Raw genomic sequence first — 21,669 nt, forward strand, 5'->3', positions numbered from 1 at the left:
AGTTTCCGGCGTCATCCGTCGGTTTGATGCTTTCTCCGTTGTTTGGCGTTCACAAGTGTTTCTCCACGGGCTGGACCCAAAGAAAACGAAGTTCCTTTTGGGCTGAGTTTGACAACTTACAGCGTTTCTGAGAGCTGGATGGAGTTGTTGTTTCCCTCCGCAGTTCTGTGTCCTCAAACATCAGCTGGAGGGGAGCAGAAACGAGCAGATCTGATGGGCTTGCAGTTTAGTTTCCAGCAGTTCCGTGGCTCAACTTGGCACTTAGAGCTTCCGCGTGCTCAAAGAAGTCGGAGCGTTCGACAAGCGTGTCCTCACCGCCAGGTATCCTGGGCAAAAGAACGAGGTTTCTTTGTCTCATTCATGATTTATAGTCTTTGAAGTCGCGGGAAAGCTCCAAGCTCCCGCCTCCCGCAGATCGTGTTTCTGGTATTAGGCGGTGACGTCATCACAATGCTTCCGTGTGCAAAGCATCATGGGAAATGAAGTTTCTTGGCGCTGATGTGATTATTTGCTTTTCAGAGCAATTTAAGCACAGTCATTTTGGAGAAAATCACTGCATAGTAATTTCCTCATGAGGTCAGACCCTCAACATTCCCCCTTTTGGTTTCGGGGATCGCGCCCAAAGCTCGATCGTCGGAAGCACAGATGGGTTTGTTCCTCATGAACGTAGGTCGACTTGATTGTCGGAAGCACAGGTGGGTTTGTCCCTTAGGACGTTGGTCTCCTTGGACGCCTTTGTCTTTGGTCTTTGTCTTGGATCCTGGCGCCTTTGGTCTTTGATCCTGGTCAGGCACAAAGAGGATAGGAAACGGGATAGTCCCCAACGCGCATAACGAGAAGAAGCCACTCACGCAGGTGGTACGCAATGATGATGTCGTCCATGCGAGAGGTAGTAGTGTAGAAGGAGGAAGGTCGGTGGGCGGTTAACTCCACGAGTGGACACAAAGGCATCTCACCGCCGGCCATACAGTTCAGTTTATGGAGCACGCGGTGATGTACGAGGTCCATAGTTCGCAAACGCGCATTGACCTATGTGGTCCCAAGATTCCCCCCTTTTTGGTCCAAAGGGTGGATCAGGACAGTCTTTGGGCTAAAACAAGGACCATAAAACTAAGAGGTACTACAATGTGCTGGTGCGTCAGACAGAGTCATTGACAGACTGAGCTGGGCCGGCACATAACCACTAGTTAATATGTGACCAAGTACGAAACAAAAATACAGAAAACCCAAAAAAAAAAACAACATATAACACATAACATCCAAGAAAATTCATAGCAACCTTGAGGTCTCATAAAATACATTCTTAGGTCATACATTCAGTGTGTAGCTTATAAAGAATGTGACATAATGCAACACTCAGATAAAAATGTGAGGTAGACTAAAGTGAGAACTACTCTTAGGGTTACAAAATAATAAAGAAAATGTTGCTCACCCCCTTTAGACAGGTGTGGTACATTCACGCTTGGATTCTCCCCGAACGCGGTCACGAGGCACACCGTAGGTGAGCAAGTGCATCTTATCTTGGAGTTTATTAACACGCCTGTAGGCGGAATAAGCAATCACGGCCGTGATGAGCCATCCCATCCCCAGGGCGACCAATGTGCAGATTAAGGTTGTATAATCTGTGTCAATGTAGCGTCTTGGGCGTCAAAGTAAGTTCACGCGGGTTTTGTGTGAACTCAGCAAATTTGGTTCCTTCAATCAGTAATTGTTGGTCAATTTCTAAATCGATGGTAAAGTTATAACCCTGGAAAGCGTCCATGATCTCAATCTCCGAATCATGCTGTTCGAGGTTGAGGTGATGGAGTGCCAGGTTTTTAGTTCAAGGTGGAAATGCCTACCGTCCTTTCAAATACCAATGTTCAGCATCGACCTAAACCTATAGATGTGAGGTGTCACAATCATGGGAACATAACAGGAAACCGAGTTCTAATTTTTCTGCATCACCATGAATGGGAATTGCACTGCCTAGGCTGTACGCTAGGTGGATTTATGAAAGGTGCACAGTAGAGGGGTAGCAGCTGTCAAGCTAACTTTGAGCAGGTCCAGTGGTACCAAGTACGGGGAAATACGACTTTCAACCAAGCTGTCCAGCGTGGAACTTACTTCCCTGAGCAGGTCCTGCATCAAATCTCTCACCACTCATGTGTACACAATATCCTGATGTATGGTTTCAGACAAAGTCTTGATTGCACGTAGAGATTCATTAATCAGAGCAGAATGTAGGTTGACAGTTACAAGAGTACCCTGTAAGGTTTTAGTAAGTACTTCCTGTTAGCGGTCTAGGAAGGAGTTTCTCTTGGTTAGTGAAAGTGACGGCGGGGGGGGGGGGGGGGGGGGCTGGTTCTTTGTCGGTTAGTACATGTTAGTGGGTTAAACGTGCACTTCCCCCCCTTTTTCATTTCCATGCATAGAACTATATAGCGACTACGTCTACTTCCTGCGGGGAGTCTGGTCTCTGTACCCGCGGGGACGGTTTGACGTAGGGTTTGATTTGGTTTGCATGCACCCATTTGTAGACAGGCTCCTGTCTCGCTTTGGTGATGCGTAACCTGTATGCAACTGGAGAGAGTTTTGCCACGATCTCAAATGGTCCTGACCAGCGGGGCAGGAACTTCTTAGCTTTGCGTGCCGGTTGGGCGAACCGAAAGTAGAATACTTTGTCACCCACCTCGTATTCGCGGCTGGTTGTCTTTTGGTCGTAGTAGGCCTTAGCGCCTTCTACGTTGGTCTCCAGTTTCTTCTGAGCGTGCGCGAACGTAGCTCTGAGGTGTGTTTTCAAGTCTGCCACATACTGATGAGCGGTATAGGCAGTGGCAACACTGACATCCTCTGGGTGATACAGGAGGTGCAGTGGTAGAGTCATCAGTCTGCCGGTCATCATCTCAAAGGGCGTAACCCCCGTGGATCGCTGTGGAGTGGACCGTATGGCCATCAGGACCAGAGGGAGCTTGACGTCCCAGTCCTTCCCAGTGGAGCAGACGTACTTTTTGAGCATAGAGACGACCGTGCGGTTCATCCGTTCGACCTGTCCGGATGACTGTGGGTGATAGGGGAGGTGGAATCTCACTTCCACTCCCAGAAGTTCAAACAGGGACGTCATTACACTGGATGTGAAATGAGTTCCCCGGTCAGAGTCAATGCAGAGTGGAAGTCCCCATCGACTGAAAACGTGGTTAATCAGCAGTACAGCGGTTGTGACGGCTGTATCGTTTGGCGCTGGAAGGCACTCAACCCACTTTGTGAAACTGCAAGTTAGAGTTAGCATATATTTGTTTCCTCTTGCCGATTTGGGAACCGGTCCAACCCAGTCGATCTGCAGGTGGGACCAAGGGAAGGTTATTCCCCTGCGTTGCAGTGGTGCTCTAGCAAGCGGCTGGGAGGGTTGAAACTGGGCACAGATGAGGCAGCCTTGGACATAGCTGTGTACGTCCTTGGACATCGACGGCCAATATGCTACTTCTGTCAGTGACGCGAGGGTAGCTTTTGCTCCGCGGTGACCTCCAACCGGAGTGTCGTGGGCGTAGGCAAGCATCACTCCTCTGTGGTCGAGTGGAACAACCCAGCGCGGCGGGCTGTGATCGTCACGCATGTAAACTAACAAATCGTTTTGTAGTTTCAGGTGCGTGAGTTGACGATGCAGGTTTACCAAATCTTGGCTTGCACCAATAGGTGGTGACGGTTGTTTAGACATCGGGCCCTTTTGGAGAAGCTCGCGGATGAGCTTCAGGTCAGGATCTTGTTCCTGCATGGTGACTAGGTCCGCGTCATGTGGTTGTCTGCCTAGAAACACGGGTACCTCAACGGTCCGAGGTTCGTCTGCCTGTTTAGCATGGCGACGAGTAATCGCGCAGACCTCGTGAACGGCCTTGGGTGGAAGCCACTCGTCTTTGAATTCCCAGCAGGTTCCCTGGTCAGCACCGAGCTTAGCAAGGCGGTCAGCTTCGTCATTACCATCTTTCTCTGGACCAAGGGTCCTGGAGTGACCTTTGACCTTTTTCCAGTAGACCATTATGCCTTTCTCAGTGGTGAGCAGATCACACGCTAGGAATAACTCCGAGTGTTTCACGTCTCTGTTCCTGGCGTTTTTCATGTGGTTCTCCTTCCACATGGGGAAGTGAGAGATGAAGCTGTGTCTAGCGTAGTTTGAATCAGAGCAAAGGACGATTTGAGTGATGTCCAAGGCTGCCGCCTGCTGGAGGGTTATCAACACTGCAGCAATTTCGGCGTACTGACTAGACTTTTGGCCCAACCGGTAGTGATTTGGTTGCTTAGTGTCACAGTCAACCCAAACGACTCCAACCCCAGCACGGAGCTGGCCTTCGTGAAGGTAGGAGCATCCATCAGTGTAAACTTTCGGAAGCCCTTGGCAAACATTCTCATCAAAGTAGCGATGATTGGATGCGGTTGGGTAGACTGCGGCAGGTGTGTCCAGGGGGCCCATGACGGAGTCAGAGTCACAGTGCTGGCAGCCAGCTAGCCCTTGTCCTAGCGCTAGCTTGGTGTTCTGACCATACTTGACCTCAATGTTATATCCTTGGAGCACCATCATCCACGTCGCAATGCGGCTGTTTGACACTCTTCCTTCGCGCAGATGCTGGCTGTTTAGGAAGGTAACAGGCTAATGACACGTTTCAATGATCACTTTCTGTCCACCGATGTAACTACGAAAGTGTTCGACGGCCCAGACTGTAGAGAGGAGAGCTCTCTCGCAGTCTGAGAACTGGAGTTCCACCTTGCTCAGAGGCTTGCTGGCGTATGCCACAACTCTCATGTCCTGATCGTGTTTCTGCTTCAAAGCAGCGCTCAGGCAGTGAGAGGAGAAAGTAGCCTCTATGTAGAACTCTTTATCCTTGTCTGGGTAAGCCAGACAGGGTGCGGACGCCAACTTCTGTTTTAGGAACTGGAAGGAGAGTTCTTGGGGTCTGTACCACACGAAAGGTGTGTCGTTCTGAAGCAGCTCAGTGAGGGGCCTCGCTATTTCAGCGTACTCCTCAATGAACTGCCTGGAGTAGTTGCAGACTCCGAGGAAGCTCCTGAGTTCGGTCAGATTAGCTGGGGCTTTGATGTCCTGAATGGCTCTAATGCATCCCGCTTGGGGCTCGACTCCATTAGGGCCAACCAGCAGTCCAACATACTCCACTTTGGTTCGACACCACTGTCCCTTGAGAATCGCCAATTTAGCTCCGGCGTCAGCGAGCTGTTGCAGCACGTGACGGAGTTCGGCCAGGTGCTCCTCGAAGGTTCGACTCCTCATCAAGATGTCATCGACATATATGAGGTTCCCTCTGGAAGCAGCATCTGACATGGCTTTGTGGAGGAAGATGTTGAACTCGGCAGGTGAGTTAGAGTAGCCAAAGGGGCAGCGAATCCAAGTATATTGGCGATTTCCAAAGGAGAAAGCCAGCTTATACTGGTCCGCCGGCTCAACCTTCATGGTCCAGAAGCCGTTGGCTACGTCAACCGTAGAGAAGAAACGAGCATCTCTGACTCTGGCTAGCTCCTGATCTAAATGGATCATAGGCCACCTGGAGAGAGGTACTTGTTTGTTCAGTGCACGATAGTCTATGGTGAGACGCCATTTCCCAGTCGGTTTCAGAACCGGCCAGATGGGAGAGTTGTAAGTGGAGTTACACTCTCTGATGATGTTTTTCTCCTTCAGCTGATCGAGGATCTCCTGGATCGACTCATAAGCAGCGAGGGGAATCTTGTACTGACGTACAAAAGTAGGAGGGGCATTCGGGTTCGTCGGAATGCGAACCGTGTGCAGGTTTGTGAGTCCACAGTCCAGGGAGTCCCTGGATAAGATGGACTGAAACTCATAGAACAGGCTTCTAAGCGCTGCTCTCTGCTCCTCTGACTCCAGCGCATCCGCTTTGTCAAGCTGCTGGCTGACTTCGGCCTCGAAGCCGTCATAAGGTTCAGAGGAGGAGGGTCTCTGGTGTTCCGGGCTTTCAACCGGTGACTCAGAGGGTTGAGTATTTATTGCAAAAACCGTTAGACACTGACCGCCGTCAGTATCTAAGGTTGCACTGCAAATGGGTTCCTCAGGAAGGGCTTCATGCCGCTTGATGGTAATCATTTGTGAAGGGAAAGTACTGAATGTGTCTGCACCAACCTGTCTGTCGTTCAAGAACAACGGAAGTTGTCCGATCACGGGGACTGAAAGTTCGAAGTCATGGAATGAGCTATCTATCAGCATGCCCAAGGGCTTTCCTGCCGGCATGTGGATAGGACTCCGGGTCGGATTTTCGACCAACAAGTAAGCAGAACGATTGTTCAGCTCCAAGAGTGGCGTGCCACAGACGGCTAAGTTGAGCTCCAAGAAGTGTGGTGATGGCTGGAAGAAGGCCTGTGTGCCTGGCAGCTTCTGATGCTTCATCAGAGTTAGACGAACAGGCACTCCTTTGACCAGTGGGGGCAGAACCGTGCTGGCCTCAACCACTGCACGGCAGGCCTGTGGAATGGTCTGTCCGGACAGCAAGTGTTCACGGCCTTCTGAGCGAGGCTCAGAGGAAGGTGTGGCCCGGGCCCAAAGGACTTGATTGCAAGTGTCCAGCTGGGCACCTAGTCGAACCAGCAGATCTGCTCCAATGAGTGCAGGTGGATCAAGCTGTGGTATGATGCTGAATGTATGTGTGAGCTGTCTTGCTCCAAGTTGGATAGTCAGAGAGCAGACCTCTGGCGCTTTCAGGAGCCTCTGCGGCCAAGTAGGTGACAAGAGCCGATGGCTACGTGTCACACTGACCAGAAGGGGGTCCTTCTGACGCAGGTGTTCAAACGTCTGCTGGCTGATGGCTGACTTTTCAGACCAAAGAGCAAGGCGAGCATCTGAGATGTGGGTGCAGTTGATGGTAAGACCACCAACTATGTGTGGTGCATATGGCTGCAGGCTGACGTTCTTCAGCGAGCAGAGAAAAGATGAATGTGTGCGGAACGGAGTTCCAGGAGCGGTTTCATGCCTTTGCAGGCGGACATCGTCTGTGGGAGCTGTAGGGAGGGGCATGACCTTGGAACAAGGGTTTTGCGGCTCACTTATGCTGACTTCAAGAATGGAGGATGGTCGGCTGCTATCTGGGTTCCAGGGCTTAGGTGTGTCCACCTGGGCCCACAGTTGACCCTTCTGGCAGTCGATGAGGGGAGCTAGACGTTCAAGCAGGTCCTGACCAATGAGAAGTGGTTCAGTGTCTAGCTGGCAGACATAAAACGGGTGAACCAGAGTCATGTCTTGGAAGGTGATATCCAGCCACGCCCGGTGAGTGATACACTCCCGGGTCTGGGTGTAGCTGGTGATTTTCAGGTCACAGGGCTCTACCTGGACTGGTTTCCCGAGTGACCGCATGGTGTCAGACACGCGATGGAACAGTGTGGAGCACATCAGGGTCATTTCTGAGCCGGTATCCAGCAGAGCATCAACCTGTATGCACCCACCTACGTTGGTGCTACAGTACAAACGGCGAGCATGATCATGGTTTGTTAAGTCACCAAGGAACTTCAGAAATTTAGCATCAGGTTTCTCTGGGGGGTAGATTTCAGGAGACTCCTGTGATCTACCAGTAGTGTTCCCCCAGCTGATCAAGTAGGTCCTGGCCACGCTGGGGGGTTGAGCTACGCCTAGTCATGCGGACGTTGGCTCTGGGTCTGGCTTCTTAGAAGACGACTTTGGTGCAGGGGTTTCTTCTGCAGATCTCAGCTGTTCCTTCTGTTTAGCTAGAAACTGCTGAAACATCTCCTGGACGTCGGCTTTGGTCAAGTACTCACCTGCGGACTCGTGTTCGGGACCTACCTGTGGGCGGCGCTCCTTAAACCTTCCACTGTTCCGACCTGCTTGCCGTTGGTTTTGGTTGGGCCACTTCCTGTCTGATTGTCCAGACCTAGGCAGCCAATCAGCACCCCCCTTCCCCTGTTGAGGAGATTGGGACTGCTCTCGCGGTTTAACAGGTCTAGGTTTAGCAGATTTTGGCTTAGTGGGTGGAGCTTCTGTGCCTTCGAGCTCCAAACGCGGCTCGGCGTCAGGAGCTAGGTGCATGACGCGGTGATGTGCGTCAGGCTTTTGGGGCTTTCCGCCGGCTTCCCAAGCCTGTTGAGCGTATCTCCTAATCTCCTGAGTTGTCAGTTTTTTCATCCGACAATACATTGAGACTTCGGAGCGAACACACTCGTGCAGGTTGTGAATGAACAGGGATCTGAAGGCAGGGTCTTCCTCGAGCCCAGGGCCGTTTCGACCTTGGAAATAAGCACTTTTGAGTCGGCGATAATACTCTCTGGGGGGTTCGTTCCTCCCGTGTTTGATGGAGAAGGCCCCCATTGTAGCTGACGCAGAGTCTGCATACGTGGCGTATTCATCTCTCAACGCTCGGCAGAGCGAGGAGTACCGATCTCGAATGTCAGATGGTAGAGTTTCCATGAAACCATGCACCGTTCTAGATGTGGTTTTCCAAATTAGCTTGAGCTTTTCCCTTGAAGAGGGTGCTGGAAGATCAAGCAGACAACGTTCTATCTCCCGGAGATAATCGTCGACATTGGATTCATTGGTGTTAGGATCAAAACGTTCTATGTCTTTAGCTAGCGATTCAATTTGACGTACACGGAGCCCTGACTCACGGTACGGCGCGTCATCCTCTGACTCTGACCCACGGTCTGTCTCAGAGGGCGCTGGATATCGCTGGTGTGCTCTGGGCTCCCAATGTTGACTCCTGGGGCCCAAATCGGGGTCCGGCATGTTGTGGCGGGCTGCTGGCACGTCACGTGGGTGTCCTGGGAGATCCTCCTCCCGGGGCACGTCTGCGTAGTGCAGCCTGCGTCTTTCAACTGGGGCATCTGCGTAATACGTTTTGTCCGGGTACGGACTGGCGTATGATGCTTTGTCCTGCAGCTGGTTATCGGCATGCCGAATACCGGAGTAGCTAGGATGGGTGGATGGTGGAGGTGCAGGTTGGGCTTGTGCATAACCCCAGCCGGCACCTTGCACCCTTCGTGGACTGGGGGAGCGGTCTAAATAGAGGTGCCGCTCAGCTGGTCGACTTCTCACTGATTGAGAAGGCCGTGAAGATGAGGGTGGTGGTCCAACCTGGGGTTCGAGGGCGAATTGCCCTCGGCCCCTAGGTGGTCCTGAATGCCCTATAGTGTGTGTAGGGAACGGGGCCGAAGGTTGGGACAGATAAGCTTCATCTCTCCCCTGCGGCGTGCTTCCGTCCAGAGAGTCATGGTGTTTCCCCCCTTCCCACTGTCTGTTGTCATCAGCAGAGGGGGGCGGGGTCTCCTCCCCATCTTCCCCAGAATCGGTGCGGGTGTCGTCTTCCTCGATCAGCCTTCCATTTTGCTGCCTTTCAGCTAGCATGCTCTGGAGCTTCATGATCTCTCGATCATGTTGGAGTTCTCTCTGATAGAGGATCAAGGCTAACTTAGCTAAGTGAACCTGGATTGGTTTTGTACCATCCGGGTTTTCTATTTGATCAATTACAGCTTCTAGCTCGTCGCTACGCTGTTCTTCAGTGAAATCCCTAGAAGGGTAGTCGGGTTCTCGAGCAACCGCGACCAATTTGGACAATAATTGTCCAGAAAGTAGGCCAGGTTCATAGTCGTGGGCCGCAGCGCCACCTGGTTGCTGGGAGTTGGTCAGGTCACTACTCTGTCCCTCCATTTTAACAACCGAACCAAAAATAGCCTAGTAGAGCTTCTGCAGATAGCTCAAGCTGCACCTTTTGGGCAGCAACTGCTAGCTTTGTAGCAGAAAAACACTAAATTAACCTTTGTGCGCACAGGTTTTAGCGTTTTAAGATTGCACGGAATGCCGTGACTGACGCTTAAAATACTATTCCTTTCAGTATTTTAGCAAAAGCTGGTGCGTTGCCGTAGCAACGTCTTACAACACTTGCAGTGTTAAATATGCTAGTTATTCCTTCAGAATATTAGCAAACAAGGTGTTATCAGTCTTTGAGTGAAGGTTTCAGTTAGTTACAATAGCCACTGTGAGTTAAAGTCGCTAAATTAGCAGTTAATTTTAGCCTAAAAGGGTTAGTCAGAATTACTTACACGCTGCACCTTTAATGAGGAACTGAATTTTAACCTAAAAGGTTAGCCAGAATTAATTACACGTTGCACCTTTAAGGAAAAACTGAATTTTAACCTAAAAGGTTAGCCAGAATTAATTACACGTTGCACCTTTAAGGAAAAGCTGAATTTTAACCTAAAAGGTTAACCAGAATTAATTACACGTTGCACCTTTAAAGAAGCACTGAGTTACTGGTGAGAGTTCGATGCAGCTTCCTGCTCAGCGAAATCAGCACCACTCTGTTGCTGGTTCAAGGCTGAACAACGGATTATTTTTTAATTCAAGCTCTTTGGATTTATTTGTTTGTTTGTGCCGGATAGAAATCTCTGTGTATCCAAGCCTCACACGGGGCACCAATAAAATGTTGGGGTTATTAGGAGCGAACAATTAGTAAGCTTCAACTTACTTTTGGATTCTTCAATAAATTCTGTAAATATGGGAATATTTACTGATTTATTAATTAATTAAGATATTCTTAGATATACGGGGCACCATTCCCCTTTTTCCGGGGAAAAATTGAATCCAAAACTCTTATCAGTCTTTCTTGAAGTTCGTAGAATCCTTGGAGCAGAGACTTCTCTTCGACACAACAAAGCTACTGGAGACGAAAATCTGAATTTTATAACGTTTAATTAACAATTTGTCAAATGAATAAACAGTGGAATAGATGAATAATAACCGTGTGATATGATTGAAGATGGATGTGTTTGCATGTGATGGAGGATGTATGAATGGGGTCCTTTGTTCTCACAAAGGAGTAGTGTGTATGTGTGTGTGCGTGTGTATGGATTCAAAATGGAGTCTTGAATACAAGATGGCTGACCCCTTTGTCTGGCTAAAGTGTGGGTGGCAACTTGCACTTTAACTTCCAAAGCACTTAGAATCAGTAGTAACTTAACCTTAAATCACTCAAAACATTTCAAAAGATCATGAAACAACACAAAAGATTAATCACAAATTAATATCTTTTAGTTTCAGCCTGGCCATGACAGAAACCATTTTAAGATACCAAACAATGATCAATAAGCAGTTTATTCTTTCAAAATGACCCGACGGACGTGTTTGGGACGAAAGAGGAAAACACGAAGCTACTTTTTAAGCAATAGACGCGGTTTATTGCTTATTTGAGACTATAGAGGAAACGGGAGAAGAAAAGGAGAGAAAAAAAATGAGTTTCCTGATCACCAAAGCAGCAAGGCGTCCCCCGCTGTTATGACTTGACGGTTCTCCGTTTTTCTCCGCAGTTTCCGGCGTCATCCGTCGGTTTGATGCTTTCTCCGTTGTTTGGCGTTCACAAGTGTTTCTCCACGGGCTGGACCCAAAGAAAACGAAGTTCCTTTTGGGCTGAGTTTGACAACTTACAGCGTTTCTGAGAGCTGGATGGAGTTGTTGTTTCCCTCCGCAGTTCTGTGTCCTCAAACATCAGCTGGAGGGGAGCAGAAACGAGCAGATCTGATGGGCTTGCAGTTTAGTTTCCAGCAGTTCCGTGGCTCAACTTGGCACTTAGAGCTTCCGCGTGCTCAAAGAAGTCGGAGCGTTCGACAAGCGTGTCCTCACCGCCAGGTATCCTGGGCAAAAGAACGAGGTTTCTTTGTCTCATTCATGATTTATAGTCTTTGAAGTCGCGGGAAAGCTCCAAGCTCCCGCCTCCCGCAGATCGTGTTTCTGGTATTAGGCGGTGACGTCATCACAATGCTTCCGTGTGCAAAGCATCATGGGAAATGAAGTTTCTTGGCGCTGATGTGATTATTTGCTTTTCAGAGCAATTTAAGCACAGTCATTTTGGAGAAAATCACTGCATAGTAATTTCCTCATGAGGTCAGACCCTCAACAGGGGGTTGTAGAACCCTAAGAAGGCTCTACACAAATACAGGCCATTTACCACAGAGGGTAAAACTGAAACCCTTTTTCAACTTTAAACAAAGTCAGCTGATATTTTGTAAAACAAATATTTCTGAACTATAATAACTTGCCTAAATGAATTATACAAAACCGTTTTTCTAAATTAAGTGTAAGCTCTAAATGAGACCAAACATAAAAAAATCTATATGATAATCATCAAGTTAGTTAGTAGAAATGATGGTTTAAAACAAAATCTGAGTGATTTTGTGTAAAACCTATAGATAATTGACCACTACAAAAACATCAAACTTTAAAGGGACTTTACGGACTTTTGAATTTTTATGCTCGTGATCGCCCCCTCAGGCCAAAAGCGTAACAGCAGCTTCAATAGCAGGCTCGTGCACGAGGTGCGCATGCTGTACGTGCACACTCCTTAACGAAAATAACAGCTGAGACAGTCCCGTGTGTGTGTGTGTGTGTGTGTGTGTGTGTGTGTGTGTGTGGTCCGGAGGACAGAGGACAGGAGAACATGCAGCTAATTAATTAAATAATTTGGTTCTGTACCTTTCTCTTCAGCACAGCCGACAAAGGTTTATGATGGATCAGTCCTCCTGCATGCTCAGATCATTCCCTTCCCTTGCTTGAAAAATTGTTCCAAAATGAAAGTTGAACCCACATCTTTTTTATCTGTGAGTTCAATGCCGTTCGGCGAGTCTCAAATAAAAATTTGGGCATCTTACTGTAAAAAATATACCATTAATGTAAAAAATAAACTCTAAATAATTTATGTTCACACCCAGAATCAAACCCAGGTCTTCTGCATGAGAGTCAGACGTCTTACTAGGTGAGCTAAAGCGCCAGTGACGTCCTTTATATCTGTAACATTTATATCCTTGATGACAGCTGAAACAACGTCAAACCAAAGAACGGTTCGGAGTGAAAATGGCTATTTTGTTGCTAATTAGCAGGAAATATCTAGAAGAAAGTTGTACAGAAAGTAGCTAAGGGTCCTCAGAAATGTAGCTAGCTTTGTCACTAGGCGTTAGGAACAGCGACAAAGTGGCACTGCCTCTCTCTCTGCTGCTAAAGCTACGGATAGCAAATGCTACGGGCGATGCCTGAGCGTGAACGCGCATGAAGCAGCCTGCTCGACCCGAGCATCTCTCTTTTTCTGTGATTTTACAGAAAAACAGGCAATCACAGTAAAAATGCCAGGGCTCATTCTACAGGACCAGGGCATTGCAGGAGAACGTATGAAGAAGACATTTATTATTTCTATACATGTTTTGGCTGTCACACTTCCATAATGTCCCTCTAAATGCACTCTTGAGAAACGCTTCAGCTGAAGAAAAAAAAACAAACAACACACACACCTTCACCACTTCATTCCTGTAGCGGTCCAGTTTTGAGACAGGGTCCATGTTTATATGCTGCTATGTTGGAAGGGTGGATGTTGAGTTCCTGCCATAGTGCCATTGGGCCCAAACATCCAGTTTCTTTTCATTATAGTTTAAATCAGGAGTCAGCAGCCCTGGTCCTCGTGAGCTCCAGCATGTTTTAGTTGTTTTCCTGCTCCAACTCACCTGGTTCTGTGGTGGAATCACCTGTTCAGCAGCTCATCAAGCTCTGCAGAACCCGTTGATAATTTAGGTAACAACTTGTGAAAAGTCACTGTGCAGTAATTGGCACTATGCAATTTCACATTTTTCACACCAATTACAAGAAACAAATCAGGTTTTTTTGTACTATGAGAGCTGAACACTTAATAACAGTGAAAGTTAAAATAATATTTTAATAAAAGTAACAAGAGAAAGTGAAGAACTCTAAATATTGAAAACGACATTAAATGTACAAATAAATGCACTGAAAAGGTCAAAGAGGTCATTTTCCATCAACTTTGAAAAACTTGATGTCCTCATATACTGATCATGTTTACCCCTGTGTAATTCTGGTGAAGAGTAGGTTTGTACCCAATACATTTATTATTTTGTTATTAGACAAATATATTAATAGCGTCACTAAAGTAAGTTAGATAAAATTTTATTTTTTGATAGGGATGCACCGATGGATCGGCATTTGATCGCAATCGGCCGATAGCGCCCCTATCGGTTTTGATCGGAGTTTTCAAAATAGATCAAAGCAGACCGATCAGGTAGGGTTGTCACGGTAACCGGTGTAGCGGTAAACCCCGGTAAAAAAAGTTGACAATAATAATAACCGTCTTGTTTTTAAAAACTATATTATCTCGGTGGATTACCGTGGCTGCGGTGTAGGCGCGGTGACCCTTACCAGCCACCGTATCATCTGCTGAAGTTGCCGGCGGCACATGCGCACTTTGTTGTTTACAACCAAAACTTTCTTGAAGCTAAAGCTGAAATAATGGTCAAAGGAGGAGACGGCAGCACTCAGTCAGGACATTTATTATCCCTCAAAGAAGACAAAGTGGGAAGTACGGGCATTTTTTAGATATTTGAAGAATGCCGAGGGACAGTTGATAGAAGACGGCTATCCTGTTTGCAGCACGTGCAGAAAAAGTGTCTGTGAAAGGCAGCAACGCTTCAAATCTCATGACACATCTGCGTGACCATCACCCACAACTCTACAGTCAACGCAAGGCAAGCTAACGTTAGCGTTTTAGCTAAAATGCGTGATCCGAGGATTTGGGTTGAGGGAGAATGCAACGAGTCGCTATATAAAGCAGCCGCAGCGCCGCTACCTGCATATAAACCGTGTCGCGGACACCGCCATGTTGAAATGACGCTATGCATTACGGGGCTCCCAGGGGCAGATAAGAGTTGGTCTCTCTCCGAGAATAATTATGAATTTAACGATTACTGCCTGATGACATTTTCCCACATCTGCAACGCTCACTGGAAGGACACAAACCGAGGACAATACTTTCCTGATATAGGGTTTATTACTCAAGTAAGGGTAAAAAAGTATCTGATTAGAAGGCTACTTGAGTACTGAGTATCATCTGATCTAATATTTTTAAAATGATGACATCAAACAGACATAAAATAAGAAGTTATGGGCAAATATTGGTATTTTAAACACTAAAGGGAAAAAATGTAAACAAATAAACAACATAATTACAAAATAACACATTTTAGGCTAAATTTAGACACAAACTGAGGACAATATTTTCCTGACATACAGGGTTTATTTAGTTGTGTGAAAATGTAACACGTTTTTAAAAAATACCGCGATAATACAGAAAACCGTGATAATTTTGGTCACAATAACCGTGAGGTTACATTTTCACACCGTGACGACCCTAGTACAGACCATTTTAGATTAGGTTACATTTCCTTTATTTCCAGATTATGTAGTTTGTGGCACTCATTATAATGTTGTAGAAAATTTCTGGCCAATCCACGTGATCGGTATCGGTGATCAGCATTCTTTGATATCGGTATCGGTGATCAGCATTCTTTGATATCGGTATCGGTGATCGACAGCAAAGAACCTGATCGGTGCATCCCTACTTTTTGAGGAATTTGCAAACATTCCTGTACACGAGTACAGTTCCCACTAATCTGTTTTGTGGTTTAAGAGCATTTAATTTTATGAATTAGACCTGAGGGTTTTATTTTTTACTGAGCAGAAAATCTCTTGATGGAGGCATAAATAAAAGCCTGTTGCAGAAACAGGGCGGTTTCTGTTCAGTAATCTGTAACAATTCCTGTCTGACACACAAATTACCCACACTAGTCTCACGCCCAGTACTTTCGTAAATAGATGAAATCATTAGAGTGCTGATAAGTAGTTAAATTATTGTTATTTATAAAAGCTGAAAATCAAAGCTATCCACATAACAGAGGGGCTAACTGGCGAGATTTCAGCCTTTCCAAAGGAACGAGAAGGCAGGTTTTAACTCACACAGCTGTTAGTTTTTGACCAAATCAGTAAACACAACAAGCGGATGTAGTAAAGATTAAATCTAAACACTCACCAGAGTCAGGAAGTCACACAAAAACTTACTGCGGAGTGCTAACAAGTCAGATATTTTAGGACAGAAAAACAAAAACTGTGTCTGGAGTTACACCAAGTTTGCTAATCATGTAAACAAGAATGAGCTTACCTGGAGGGAGTCAAAGTGAAGTCCACAGACGCGGACAGAACTGGACTTACTTGTCTGAGCGGAGCTAACAACTCACTGACTCGTTATTCGTGTTTTTGTGGTATGTTAAATGCTGTTTTTACTTTAAAGAGTAGTAAAACCCCATGTTCCATACGACGAGAACCCTTTCGCTTTTCCGCGTATGCGCAGAACTAGCAACTCAGTAGGACGGGTCTCGTGAGCCCCGGAACTCCAATTAAAACTTTCCAAAACGCATTTTTTAATTTTTTGTTTTTTATTGAATAAAATGCGTTGTAAATATAGACGGAATGTAGATGTTATTTTCGCCCGTGTAATTTAGAAAATTCATTTTCTAAAACGCAAATATGGAATAATATGTTTTTAATGCGTGAATCGGGTTTACATAAGTCCATGGTTTACATCCATACATAACTGTAGCCTGAATAAACACTCTGAATGACTCCTACCTAAACTCAAAGCTATTTAAGTCCTTTTAAAAAGTTAGTTGAATGTTTTCTTATCACGCTTTGGTGCATATTGGTTGTTCCTTTGGGAATCTTTCTGCTGTTGCATTGGAAAGGATAGAATTTCTAGTTTTAAAAATGCACATGAAAAAGACAATGCTTACAACCAAAATATATTTAAATGTCTTGCCCTTTAAAATAAATTATATTTGCGTAAACTTCTTCAATTCATGCGCCCCCTGGCGGCCCTTTGGCTGAAACTGCATCCACCGTGTACTTGATGGATTTTATTGACAGGAAACAACAAATAACTATAATTAGTTTAAAAAAATATTTACCAGAATAATTTCTAATCAAACATTTCAGTTATAAAACTATTAGTTCAAAGACCATTAAATAATCAAGTTCATCTAATAATTTTTCTAATAATTTAATCAATTTCCCTCTGGGATTAATAAAATATTTTTGAATTTGAATAAACACACACAGAAATTGATACAGAAATGTAATAATTTAACAAAGGTACACATTTTGTTTATGTGTTTATATTTTATAACGAATTTATAAACTACTCAAAGGACCTGCCCCTCCAGTTCCCTCGCCAGCTGAGAAACAACTTTTCTCTGAATAGCACCTTAACGAAAGTCCAAGGCACTGAACATGGTGAAAAAACAGACATCATAACAACATTTGTTTAGATTTCTATCCTGACAAAGTGCCTTCACAAGTTCAGTACGAAATATTAACCAGAGCAATAAATGTGTAACAGGTATTCAGTCACTTGTTAAATGAGGATGTGATCCAACATTTACAGGTTTGTCTGTGTTTAAACTGATAGTTTGGGTCTTTTGAAGGGGATATTTTAGACAAGTTATTAACATGTAAAATCATCCCTGTTACCGATAGCTATTTTTCTAATAAGAGTGAAGTTTATTGGAATAATAATTGATAGTAAATTAAGTTGGAAACCACAAATTAAACATGTATATAATAAGGTTGCGGAAAGCATCTATATTATGAATAAAGATCGGCAGTACTTGGATTATAAATCACTCCATGTCCTTTATTATTCATTGATTTATCCCTATCTTATTTACTGTGTAGAGGTGTGAGGTAACACTTATAAAACATCTATTGTACCCTTGTCTATCATACAGAAGAGAGCCCTGAGAGTCGTTCACAATGTTAGATTTAGAGAACACACTAATCCGTTATTTATATATTCTAAAATACTAAAATTTAAAGATTTACTTCAACTATATACAGCAACATTCATGTTTAAAGTGCATAGGAAATTATTACCAAACAAATTATTAATGCTATTTATAAAACCAGATAACCTATATAATTTCAGATGCAAACTTAACTTTAGGCATGCATATTTTAGAACAACATTAAAGTCATTTTGTATTTCTGCTACAGGTGTAAGAGTTTGGTATAAGCTACGTGAGGATCTAAAGCAAAGTCCCTCATTGCATAAGTTTAAAGAGAAGTATAAGAAATTATACTAATTAATTACATGGAGGAGGAGGAAAAGTTGTAAGGGTGTTGCATTTGATTGTAATTGTCTATTGTTGGTGAACTGAGAGCTGTGAATATTGGGGGGGGGGGGGGGGGGGGCATGAAACATAAAAAAATGTAAATTTTGTTTGTGTGATTGAGGATAAAACATGTTATAAGAAAATGGCTATGACACTCGGTGTAGGGAAAATATATATATATTTTTTGTTTTATCTTTCTTGAAATTTGATTTGGGGGGGTTATATAAACTACCAGAGCTTTGTTCCCTTCCTATTGAACATGTTCTACATATATATATGTATATATATATATATATATATATATATATATATATATATATATATATATATATATATATATATACATATGTATGGGTTTCTTTCCGAATACTTTTTGAATGCTTTGGGTTGTCTATTGATTTACATGCTCAATAAAGAAAGAAAACGTTTCTCATTAAATTCCCTTATTTTTATTAGTTTTTTAAATAAGAAAATGAATGTTTGTCTTTAGCTGTTTTATTTTTAATTGTTAGCAGAGATCTTCACTGTTCTACAGGTTTGGTAAAATTAAACAGTATTAGTTTTCTGCATTTGACATCACCTTTCAAATTGTTTTAATATCACAACGACGTGACAGTTTGCATCCTACTCTTTGACGTTTCAAGACTTCGATGTCTTTGTTCACCGCTGCGAGTCACGGTGGTCTTCTCTCTCTCTCTGCATCACCTGCTGATGCTGTTGTGTCGTCCTTCACCTCAGGTCATGGAGCAGGATGAGGGCACAGCAGACGGTGTGGAAGAAAACATAACGTTGGAGAACTTTAATTCTACAAAAACGATAGCTGAAGCATACTTTCTGTTCACCCGAAGTTCTCTGTTTATTGTATTTGTGTTTCTGATGTTATTTATGAACTCAGACGTTATTGGTGCACCCGTTGCTGCAGAGCGGATGACTATTCTAAATGATGCAACTAGGGATGCACATCAGTGTCGGTAAAAATTACAATGCAGTTGCCTGAAAGAGGCTTCACTGTAACTTGTCATTTCTGTTAACCTAATATTTAAGTTCTGTGATCATTTCTATTCATATATTAAAGTTTTTATCTACCTCGAAGTATTTTCCTGTTGAAAACAGAGAAGAAAATAAAACCGGTATTCCAATTCATTGCATTTTTTGTGTGGTAGAAGTATCGGTGTCAGTGATCGGCATCGGCGAGTACTCAGATCCAAGTATCGTTATTGTATCGGTTTGGAAAAAAGTGGTATCGATGCATCCGTAAATGAGACACATTAAGGGTTAAATATAGTACATATTAGTGGTTTTAGAGAAAAATTTTGTTTTTGATGCAGAATTGCATTAGATACCTAAAGGCTCGCCATCAGGTGCCTTCCAGTTCCTCCAGAGTCCACGTTCAATACTATAGAACCATCCTAAAGGAGAAAATGAAGTCATTTGCAATATTTGTAATTAAAAGATGGATGGGGCTGGAAAACTCGGGTTGATGAAAAAAATTAATAGGTGCAAATAAAAGCGTTTGGATTTTAATAAAACAAATCTTTTCTAATTAGAATGTGGCAGAGTTTGCAACAGAGTTTACAATTTTTATTTTAGTTTCCATTGTTTTATGAGGTCATTCAGCCTTATTTTAATAAATTATTTACACTTGTAAACAGGTGAGTGTTTGCATGCATTAAACGTGATGTCAGACCGAGAGGGCGGAGCCACTAACAACTACATTAATGCAGATGCCCACATAGGGATGGGTACCTTTGACATTTGAATCGATTCGGTACTAATTCCTGGTACCTAGGAATCGATAACGGTACTTAACGGTACCAATTTTAGGTACTTTTGCGTGTTTAATATTTTAATTCTCTTTTATAATAAAACATATATATATTTCTCAATATATAACCATATTTGATAAATATCACGATAAATAACATACAACTGTTTGTATTTTAACATCGTCCTTGTAGTTTTATAAGCTGATAATTAAACTGAAGCAAACATCTTTACTGTGAACTAAATTTACCGTGTATCTTCATTCCTTTTGCGTCCTTTTTCATTTGATTTTTCCTACTGGGAAGTTAGAATTTCCGAGGAGAAAGCGAACGCACCATTAGCTGATAACAATGGTGGCAATGGAAGCTAACATATCAAGCTAACGTTATCTTAAACATTTTATTTACCTACCGGAGCAGATTAAGATGAGGATGTCTCACTTAGATCGTTGTCGCTGGTTTCATCATCACCCAGTTACCCATCACATTTAGTGAAGTGGACCCAAGCTTTAGCGTGCGTTCTTTCTACCATGCTGCTCTGTTTACAACTGGCTCGAAGCGACCGACGACATAACGCTCTTGCGCATGCGCAGCTGTCTAGGCAACTTCTCGTTATGAAGGACGGGTACCGAAACGAGGCACCGTTTCAAATGACGTGATCGGTGCTCAGTCGGTACTATGGAATTCAGTTGGCACCTTAAAAAGTACCGAATTCCGTACCCATCGCTATGCCCACAACAACATCGTGACATATTTTCTACAGTTTTATTTCTCGTTTTACATGATTATATTTTATTACTTGCTTTGCATGTTCTATATGATTATATTTTAGCACAGTTTTATTATTTAAATTATTATTTTACTGTTTATATCATTTTATTTATTACTTATTTTCTAATTTTTGTCATTTATATTAGCTCTTTTATTACATTTTTACTCATTTTAATCCAGTGTTTCCTCTGTAGGGGCCCTCTGCCCCGGGAGCGGTGGTCGACTGTAGCTTCCTGGGCGCTCTATAGGTGGAGGCCTATGCTCCCCCTCCAATGAGCGCCCTGACTTAGTGTGGAAGACCTGATGCTGCCGGGACAGACGGCTCCTCTGATGGCGTTTCCTTGCGTTACCTTACTTGGCTCATCTGGACTCAGCCTAATATAATTTTTACTTGTGTGTGTGTGTGTACGTGTGCTTGCATATGTTTGTTAATGTTTTTAACCTGTTATGGGAATGTGGGGTCATTTTGTAAAGCACTTTGAATCACACTTTGTTTGAAAAGCACTTTAGAAATAAAATTTGATTGATTGATTGATCGTAATGTACCATCTAACATCATAGTGTACCTCTTAGCCAATAGCGATGGCAGGTTTAAATTCAAATGCAGTGTAGAGTTTTTACCGGACGACCGCACAACCCTGACAGTTTTTGGCAGAATATTTAAATTTTAACTAAGATGCAATAAAGTGCCAATTTATTGACTACACATGTCTACAGCACAATTAGATACTCATTTGTGTGTTTATTAACAAAAACAAAAGTTGATTTGGGGGTGACTTGCTCATTAAAAACTATTTAAATGTAAATGTTGAAGAAAGAAACGTTAGAAGAGAATTTCTTCTTTATAATGTTGAATCTAAAGGTTTTCTGTTTAGAGGAGCTTAATGCATGCCATGTTCTGACACCAGGGAGCGCTGTTGTGCTGCGTTCAGGTGCTTTCACTTGTGCGACATTTATTAAGTTGTAACAAAAGACACAAAGTTGTGTTCAGTGTAACTGACAGTGGAATTATGATTCCAGCTCCTCTTCCTCACCTGACCCTTCCTCTTCCTCATTTTCCCTCTGTCTCCATGCCTTTCCCACTTTCTCACTCCAGCGCCTGCTTCAGCATTGCCTCATCACAACTACTGAGAGCACGGTTGTTACACGC

The 21,669-nt window shown here is 44.0% G+C and overlaps 1 protein-coding gene across 2 annotated transcripts in view; it reads right to left on the minus strand.

Annotated features, from left to right (window-relative positions):
* tmem63a (transmembrane protein 63A) overlaps positions 1–16,148 on the minus strand; it is a 32,870-nt gene extending 16,722 nt beyond the window's left edge. The window contains exon 1 of one of the 2 annotated variants that reach the window (XM_015948048.3): positions 15,981–16,148. The gene's annotated coding sequence lies outside the window, so the exon portion shown is untranslated. Of the gene's footprint in view, positions 1–15,851; positions 15,953–15,980 lie in introns of those variants that run through there. The other variant, XM_054748291.2, reaches the window with a different exon arrangement.
* Positions 16,149–21,669: the final 5,521 nt, after the last annotated feature.

This window comes from Nothobranchius furzeri, chromosome 2 (assembly GCF_043380555.1).
Source record: "Nothobranchius furzeri strain GRZ-AD chromosome 2, NfurGRZ-RIMD1, whole genome shotgun sequence".
Lineage (NCBI taxonomy): Eukaryota > Metazoa > Chordata > Actinopteri > Cyprinodontiformes > Nothobranchiidae > Nothobranchius > Nothobranchius furzeri.